The sequence below is a fragment of the Bactrocera dorsalis genome, chromosome 2 (assembly GCF_023373825.1).
Source record: "Bactrocera dorsalis isolate Fly_Bdor chromosome 2, ASM2337382v1, whole genome shotgun sequence".
NCBI lineage: Eukaryota > Metazoa > Arthropoda > Insecta > Diptera > Tephritidae > Bactrocera > Bactrocera dorsalis.
The window spans coordinates 3,964,001-3,973,460 of NC_064304.1; positions in this window are offsets into that span (position 1 = coordinate 3,964,001).

The following is a 9,460-nucleotide window of genomic DNA, read 5'->3' on the forward strand; positions in this document are numbered from 1 at the left end:
TGATTCACATTTTTTCAGTAGACGCTCAATTGTTGATCTGACAGGACGATTATGACGACTATAAATTGGACATAGCGCTCTTAAAGTTGAGGCCACTGGCTCAGAATTTCGATGGTAAATTTTAATAATTTAGACTCGTTGTTGGATCGTATATATTTCCATGATAAAATGGCAAACCTTACCAGAAAAAAATATGGCGCCGTTTGCTGTCCTTATCGTTCTATTTTCGTAGTGTCCCTATTGAAAAGCCCTTATAACCACGTAGGTGTGATTTTTATTCGATTTCGCCCATCACACTGTAACACGGGAATGCGAAAAAATCCTGTATACCAAATTTGGTTAAAATTGGTAAAGTGGGTCCTTATGTGATTTCATATAAAGATGGACAGCTGTTGTATCTTTATTTTCGGCATAGTTCTGCCAATTTATAGGTTAATATATAAGAACTTATTCCCACGACAATCGGGTCTGAGTAATCAGAATGGACTCGGGTTTTTATACGGCCAAGCACAGTCAACCATATCTCGAAATTACTTCAGGAATGTTTTCTGCTGCTCCAACAATAACTGCAACAACAACATCTAACGACTTTTGAACTTAGAAAAGTTTTCTTCCAATATATTCTGCCAAATTACTTAGACATTTTATGAACCTTAAGACAAATGGAAGATGAATCGGATTAAATGATGATGGATTATCCATTGTAAAACCACTCTTAGTTGACTTTAGGCAATCTCAGTTACTTACTGGGTGGCTGGTGTTAAAATAATTTGCATGAAATTCTGGCTATTAACTTAAGTTCTTATCAGTGACGTTACAGGTGTGGTAAACCCATCACTAATAAGTTATTTTACAAGTACATGTGTGCATTAAAATGACAGTAAAATATAAAAGAGTGTGACAAACCGGTATACATATACAAAGTTCTCTTATGGGCACAGGGTGAGCTTTGTGATAAGGTTATCTATTCTTCTAGTACATTGTATTATCACTTACCGCCCTTAATTAATTGTCAGATGACGTCTGATAACAAAGTGCAACAAACAAAAAAAACTCTCTATGAATACATGAGAGAGCAAGCTCGCATTTTCCTTTGAGAGATTTGTTGCTAGTGCGGGTGCTTATCAGTGGAGCGTATGTTTGTGCTGGAAATACTGCATGGACCAGAAGAAACACATTGAATTGTGCTTTTTATCAAAGGCATAAAATAAATAACGATTTTGAGATACTAATGCGGTAATTGTTGCTGACATTTAGCACACAACAAACAGAGAACTTGTGTCTGTGTGTATGTGCTGAAACTAGTCTACTAATGTATGCAGTGAAATGTCGGCAAAAAGCAGCGAGCGTTAGCGTCCAATTTGGTGCGCTCGAGAGCAGCGAAAGCTGCGCGGCCTAACGCCGCCGTTGGCTAAATTCATTGCCGATTGCCAGCTGATTTTTTGTTTGGCGCGCCGTTGCTCTCATAATGTGACTTTTTGCCCTGACTGGCCTTCCTTTATTTCAAAGCAAATGCATCGCATCTTTCATAATATCTGAGTGTGTTTGTGTGGACAAGTGGCCGGCCAAACTTATATGTGGCCCACTTGGTCGTCTAGTTGGCCTCAGCGACCCAGTAAGTAATTGAGCAGCGCCAACACACACACACGCATATATTTACAGTTAATTGTGTGTCATGCGGCGCTGCTTGGCCGTGCATTTGTATGGATGGTTATATGTTGGCAAGCACTTGCAATTATACTTCCGAGTGTCTGCGGCGAAATCTCGTAAAATTCGACAAAAAATTATTGCGCCAACAATAACAACAACTATTTGGTTGCAGTTAGTGACTTGTCATTTTAGGCGCAAACGCCCGCTCGGTCAGCTTGAAGCCCAATACTGTTTGTATGCGGATGTGTAAGAGCGCATTCAAAAAGGCTCGTGACTGGAAGGCGGTCACACAGAGCACCGCCCGTTGGCTGTTTACGCCAGTTTTTAGTTTTCATTTGCTGTTCTAGATTTTTTAAGTCGTGCCTATATATGTGTATTATATGTTTATATACATATATCATACCTAACCATTTGACTAGCAGAGAAAGTGCCCGTTTGTCGCCTCCCTTGTTTCGGTTGCCAAAATCGATGCATCAGTTTTAGGCTGATTTTCGGTCATCACTTTCTTGTTTGTTGTCGCCGTATATGTACGTATACCTGTGTTGTGATATGGTATTAGCTGAAATATTTTCATTTGACTCATTTTCCTTTATTTCTAAAGACAAATGACATGACTAATATTGTTCTTGTAAATAACAAATTTTTGAAAAATTTAACTTGATGCAGAGACGTTGTGATTGAAGTTTAGAATCTCTCACTTGTACCCTCCATGGTTCAATATTTGTAATTAACAGTCGTGCTGAAAAGTTCGTAGAGCTTATAAAAGAACTTACTTGTTTGACGAAATTGGGATTGAGGTTTTGTAGGTGTCATTGAGCACGACATACCGATTATTGTCGTTTTTCAATTTGCCGACCTTTCTATACTGCGATTCGGAATAATCTCTTGAATTGTTAGAAGAAGAAAAGAAGATTTAACTACGTTCTTCTATCTGTATATTTGTGAGAAAGTCCCTCCTGTTTTGAGATATCAAACCGAAATTTTGCATTCTTTCCAGGAAGCTGTTCATTTGTCAGAATTGCCAATTTCGCACCTCTCAAGGATATTAATCTCAAACAAATTGATCGATCAAAATCAGGTATTTGTAAGGAACACTTTTTTATTTGATGAGATATATTCCTGAAATTATACGTAGATTATTGTACAATATAGTGATACAATCTCCATATATATTGTTCATATTGGACTACTTTAGCATAAAGCTGCCATTCAAACTGACTGATCAAAGTCAAGATATAGATCTTCATAAAAGATCTTTTTTCATTATTACTCAAACATAATTTAACTTCAAAATACAAAAATTTGCGTCACTCGAAATCCCATTTTCCGACAGCTGTGAGATTGATTTATTCTGTGCGGTAGCAAAACATACTCTTCAAATATCAAACAGAAATCACAAGAAGACTGAAGCTAGCCAATGTAGCCATTGACGAGAACACTGCCCTAGAATGACTTGGGCGCCATTTGAAGGTCTTCATTGTAAATGGTTGGTTTCGGACCATTGGCACGCGCAAAAACATTGTTCATCGAAAGGAATCTAACCAGGTAAGCTGAAAAACCAATATTCAACACGAATGGTTATAGAGCAAACGAATTCGATGAATCCAATTTTCGAGTACTTTTCAACTAAATCAAGTCGTATGTCATGAATAGCAGAATCTGCAAACTTTACTCGCAAAGTGAGCTTCTTCGGAGAAAATGAATCTCAACCGTTATCGTTTTTAAGTTGTTCCAAGGCAAAATCATCAAATTCAGGCCATTTTCGGTGATCAAATGGCTTCAGTTTCTGGGTGAGAATAATTTTATATGGATATACGTCCAAATCCTTTCCCAAAATCCGCCAGGTTGTGGTTTGAGACAGTTCCAACTCTTGAGAACGTCTTGGAATCGACAAATTGCGGCCTTCAGCAACACTTACTTGAACGGCAGCCATATTTTAATTACTTCGAGCGATTATTTGTCGTATTGGCATTTGAACATTATAAAAAAATATAGGCTCTATGAACCCTTAAATCAATATAAAATAAGTCACATATCTCTTTCCTTTAATATTGGAAAAACTTTTAAGTGAATTAGGTTAGATATAATTAATAATTTTTTTCGAGTTTGATAAGAGCAAATAATTCCTCTAAGCAATTAACAGCATCATACAAACATACATACATATCCACATGTATATACCATAATGGTTGTGTTTGGGGGACTTGTCAAAGCTGCAGTTAGTCGAATGTAGAAGTGACGCTGCATCTTTTTTACTGATAAATCTACGCTTAAAAATTTTCTAGAATTTGCTTGAGTCTGATAAATTACGAATTCTTTGTCTGCTCACGAGCGTAGCGGGTTGAGTGGCTTGCACCAGAACAAAGAAGCAAACAGACAAACTACAAAGTTGCAAGTAATCACGTCAATCCTGTCGTGAAACCAATATATGACGTGCAATTACTGCAAACAGAAGAATCGGAAGGACACAGCCACAAACTTCGGCGGCAAAAGATTTGCGTTAAATGCTGCAAGGCGATAAAATAAAGGAATGGTTGGGGCGTATAGAAGAGAAAAAGAGACGAAAGCGAATTTCACATACACATGATGACGGTTTAAAGTCACGCATACACATACACATACATACGTGGAATCGTGTGTGGGCATGCAGCTGAAAAGCAAATGCGTAGGATTTTGTTGAGGAATAATAATAAATTAGTTGCACGTATGGGACTGAGCGAAGGCATACGCTCACTTACCCAACACATGACTCTCAACACAGGTGCGCACACACATTTGTGTGTATTTACGCGTGTATTTGGGCGAATGTAAACACCGCTAGCGCTGCGCGCCACCGCCGCGGCATGCAACGCGAGCAAGTTGACACACAAGTGGAAGATTTTGCGCTCACAACATTAACCATTTCCGAATACAAACACATACACATACATACAGTGCGCGCCACATGCAACAGAAGTGCTGGAAATTGTAGTGCGCCCGACTGTGATTGTGTCTGTGGCAACGGCTGATTTAATCCTTTGAAAGATGAGCGAAATGAAAACAATAGAAATCCCAGCGAAATTCAGCTAAAGCGCACATCATGCAACCAAATTGTAGTTGCAGCATGTGAGCGGTGCGTCTGGCGCGAAAGCCGTGCAACAGCGCGCCCTTTAAGCCGCACGCAAGCGGCAGAGGTGGAGTGCCATAAGTGCACCAGCGCGGGCTGTGGGTGGCCGCAAATGAGCGCAAAAAGTGTGCCAAGCAGAACACAAATTCGAAATGAAATGCAATGAAACGGTAAAAAGAATATGGTAACAACTGAAACAACAGTACTAGAATTTCTAATTTAGAATAGACGAGGCGCAAAAAGCGAACAGACGAAGGGACGCTCCGACGCCACACTTGAATGGCAAGTGAGACCTGAACGAAGATGGCGTGGCAGCAGCGCCACGCGTCCACCTGCCCACTTGTCCACCTGCTGGTTGAATGCAGCAACACAGCTTTGCGAAGAATACCTGGGGAAGAACAACGGCAAAAAACAGACAGGATTAGTAAAAAAGAGGGGCGTCAACTGAATGCCGACAAGGCTTCACGAAGATAAATGCACTGCCTATTTCAACAATTGCGAGCGCTTCGACCGCCTTTTGCTCGACTATCTTCGCCATGGCGTAGTCTAAGTCATTTCGCAATTCTAAATTTCTGCTGCGCGCCAGTCCAGTTGTTGGCTGCCAAGTCTAATAAAGTTGTCAGGGCTTTTTCTCGCTTTGCGCATTGTTAGACGTTGCATGCCACAATTATCACTGTGGCAAGGTAAGCATTGGTTATTGTTATTGCTGTTTTCCTTGTGATGCGGCACAAGTCGGCAAGTGTGTGTGTGTGTGTGGGTGCTTAAGCCTTGCATTGTTACTCGCAGCGTGGCGTGCAACAATCAAAAACTGCTAGAAAAACAAAAATGGAAATTCTAGCAAGCGCAGCGGGAGCTTAGAGTAGTTGGCATCCAAAGTAAATGAGTGCAAGTGCATGTGTTTGTATGTATATACTTGTACATGTCAATATGGTTGTGCTGCTTTTGCGTGCTGAAGGCGCTGCTGCTAACGGCAAAATATTAATGAAATTAAAATGAATCGCCTTGGAAATCATTTAGTTTCTTTTTTATTCAGTGCAGCTTTCTTTAACTTAAACTCTACACACATGCCGTTATTTTGTAGATTTACGTTAATGCGAGTCACCAACGAACAGGGTATATTATTTTATTACGGTTTTGTTTGAAAACTCTTAAAGGGTTACAATTATGTAGGCAAAAAAGTTGCCAGACTAAAATAAGTAGTAAAGATACTTACTGAAGGGCTGATATCTGGTTATGGCTGTTGACTTTAAGGGTTCCTTGAAGAACGATATAGAAATAATAATCTCGTTCATATTCCATATAAAGTTTTTTATCAAAATCACTCTCTTAATAGTGAAGCCGTAAAATTAGAGACGCTGGTTTATAAATCAATAGAAGTATGTGTGAATAGCTTGGTCTTCCATGAACCATGTGATCAATTTGTGTCATTCATTGTGTTCCTATAACGATCTCTCAGTAAGGTAGACAAATTGACAAGAACCCGACCAAGCACTGATTTCAGCGAACACCAATTGGAATTCTTAATGCAATAAAGGAATATAGGTAAAGATAGAAAGACTAGTTAAACTTTTCAGTTTGAATTTTGATTTTGTATTCGGCGGATTCTGATCATTATCAGAAAAATATATCTGAGAAGGGTATGTGAAAATTTCAAGCCGAATGGTCCAGTCGTTTCGAAGGAATTAGCTTACCAATCAATGTGTTCAAAGTTCATTGAAATTTAAAAATACACTAATATTTCCGAAACTATTTGACGGACGAACTTACAAATATATGTATGTACATTACATATACAACAAAGAAAATATATTTCAAATATAACTAGATGTATTAAGTCCACTTTTATCGCTCATTTGCTGCAAGACCGGCATAAGTCAAAAAATCGATTTTTCAGAAAACGCGTTAAAAGTTTTCAACTGACTCCAACCTTACACGGAAAACAGGAAATATATTCTCTTCTCAAGCGGAGCATATAAGAGATATTCATACGAAATTTTCACTCAACATGAAGTATGATATAACGAACAATTCTGCAGCATTAACTCAAAAATCCCGATTTTTGATTTATGCCGGTCTTGCAGCAAATGAGCGATGACACACAAAATTAACGGGTGACAGACAACGCTTGAGTCATGTTATTTTTGTTCATTATTGTTTGGCATTTCATCATGGAAAGACTTACGCCTGAATAACGTTTACAAATCGCTCAACTTTATTATGAAAATAATGTGTTTCGCGAGCTTCGCTCAACTTATGGGCAACATAATCGGCCTACTGAGCGTACTATTCTCAACACCATCACCCATCTTGACAGCCGACCTTCATTATTGGATAATACTCGTATTCGTCCGAATAGACTACCACATGTGCGCTACATTGAAGAAAATAAAGCAGCACTAGCTGAGAGTATACGCAAAGGCCATGGAAAGTCAATGCGGCGCCGTTCGCAGCAAATCGGATTCACTTTACACGCTCTTGAAAAGTTTTAAGAAGATCCGACTTTTTCAAGGCAAATCTTGTTCAGTGATGAGGCCCATTTCTGGCTCAATGGGGATGTAAACAAGCAAAATTGCTGCATTTGGAACGAAGAGCAATCTGAAGAGAGTCAAGAGCTGCATTTCATTTATTGTGCCATGTTAACAGACTATTTGATACCTGAAATTGCAGCTCCTGAACTATGAGGATATGTAAAGTTTAAAGTCTAAAGCTCGAACGATTCGTCGAAAACTGGACTCGACGTATGAACCATCTGAAACATACACGCGGTCAAAATTTAAAAGAATAATCTAAAAAAAATAAATGCCAAAGAATGTTTTTCCGGATGAAAATAAACATTCTCTTTTTAATATGAATTTTCTGAGCTTTCTCTTAGAGTTACTTCGGACCGTGTGTATGGGTCATTAAGAGAGAAATGTTAAGGGATCGTCTCAGAGTAAAGATCCGAAAAATTACTGATTTTCGCGATTTTTTTGATTTTGAAATTAATTAATCTGTTAGGTTTTTTTATAAATAAATACATTCGTGACGAATACAAAATGATTTTTTTTAAATTTTTTTTACTGGGTGTATAATAGTTAAATAAATTGTTGAACTGACAATCCACGATTTCAGCCGCAATTTTGATCTAAAACATAATTTCGAAATGGTTATTAGTCTGTAGAAAAGTCGCTATCGCGCTATGGAAGTTGTTTTTTTTTTTTTGAAATTTGACAAAATGACGGCGGTTTGAACAGAAAGTATTGATTTTGGCTATTTTTTCGACAGTTTTTCGTAGAAAAAATAAATTTTTCGTTTAAAAAAAAACCTTCCTAGCGTCATAGCGAATGACGTTAAAAATGTTCTCTCTAAATTGGAACTACATATCTTTAAAACTCTTCCTTTAATAGTGGAAAAACACTATTCTGAGAAAAACGCTTTTAAAGATTGGAGATTCCACCTTAATAAAGTATGGAGCGGATGTTAATGTCCTAAACCCTACGTGCCGAATATAGAAATTGACATCCCGTTAAGTTATTAATTTCAGTTAATCTATTTTGTTTTTTAAATTGCAATATTGGAATTAAAAATTAAATTGATTGAGGAAAAGAATTAAGGGCGCTGAGGAAATTGTACACAAATTTGCCAATCTTATAAAAAAAATTATTATAATTTAGATATTTTTAAAAAATTTGTATTTATTATTATTTTTATTAAACAAAAGGAGCTATTTAAAAGAGCCAAATTACCAAAAGATTTAAAGGAATCAATAACAGCAAAAACCATTTCAATGGCCACACATGACAATTCCGAATAGACCTGTTAACGGTACTTTTTACACTCGCAAACGCTGCCGCAATGCTAGTATTTTTTGGCATAGCCGTGTGTGGAATGTGTGTCAATGCCATTTTTATTATCCCGCTTTTGAGGTGCCATCTGCAAGCGCGGAAGCAAATATCTGAAAATGCAAACTCACACACATACATGCACATATAAAGGCAGCAAGAACTTGAGCTCAGGTGTGGGCGTTGCTTTTGAAGAGCTGGAAAAATATTGCGATACAGAGATAAGCTCAACAAACGACAACCGAGAATGTGCATTTGTATGCGCATATAAATGGCTGATAACCAGTGCTCATGCATGTAGATATGTTGAGTTGAGAGTTGCTCAGGCTCATGAGGAGAAAATTTGCTCTTACAGCTTTTTTTATTTATATTTGATTTAGTTTAATTTTTTTGTTTACTTTTAAGACTAAAACTTCGACAGTAAAAAATACAAATTTTAATTAGTGAAAGTAATGCTAAGAAATACGCCAAATACTTTATTTCTATTTCAATAACTGTTGTCTTTGTATGTGAGTGCTGCATGTTGAAAGCAATCAGGGCTTATTGAAAACTAATAAGCCCAAAAAGCGGAACGAAACATTGGTCTGAAACCAAAATAAGTGAACTGCAGAAAATGGTCATCTGCAATCAGTAGCAGCGTTTAAGGCGCCATAGCCCGCTGCATAACAGGATAACTTGGCATGGCGGTGGCAGCGCAGCATAGCAGCGCCGTTGCCGTCGACAATGTGAAGCGAAACGAAACGGAAACAGAATACACGTGCTCGACACGAGATAGCCAAGTTGTTTACAAAATTTTACTGTTATGCTGCAACAAAGCAACGACGAGAGCGTAGGCGGACCGGCAAGAGCGCGAATGAGCGCTCAACGTCTCTTGCAGCAAATC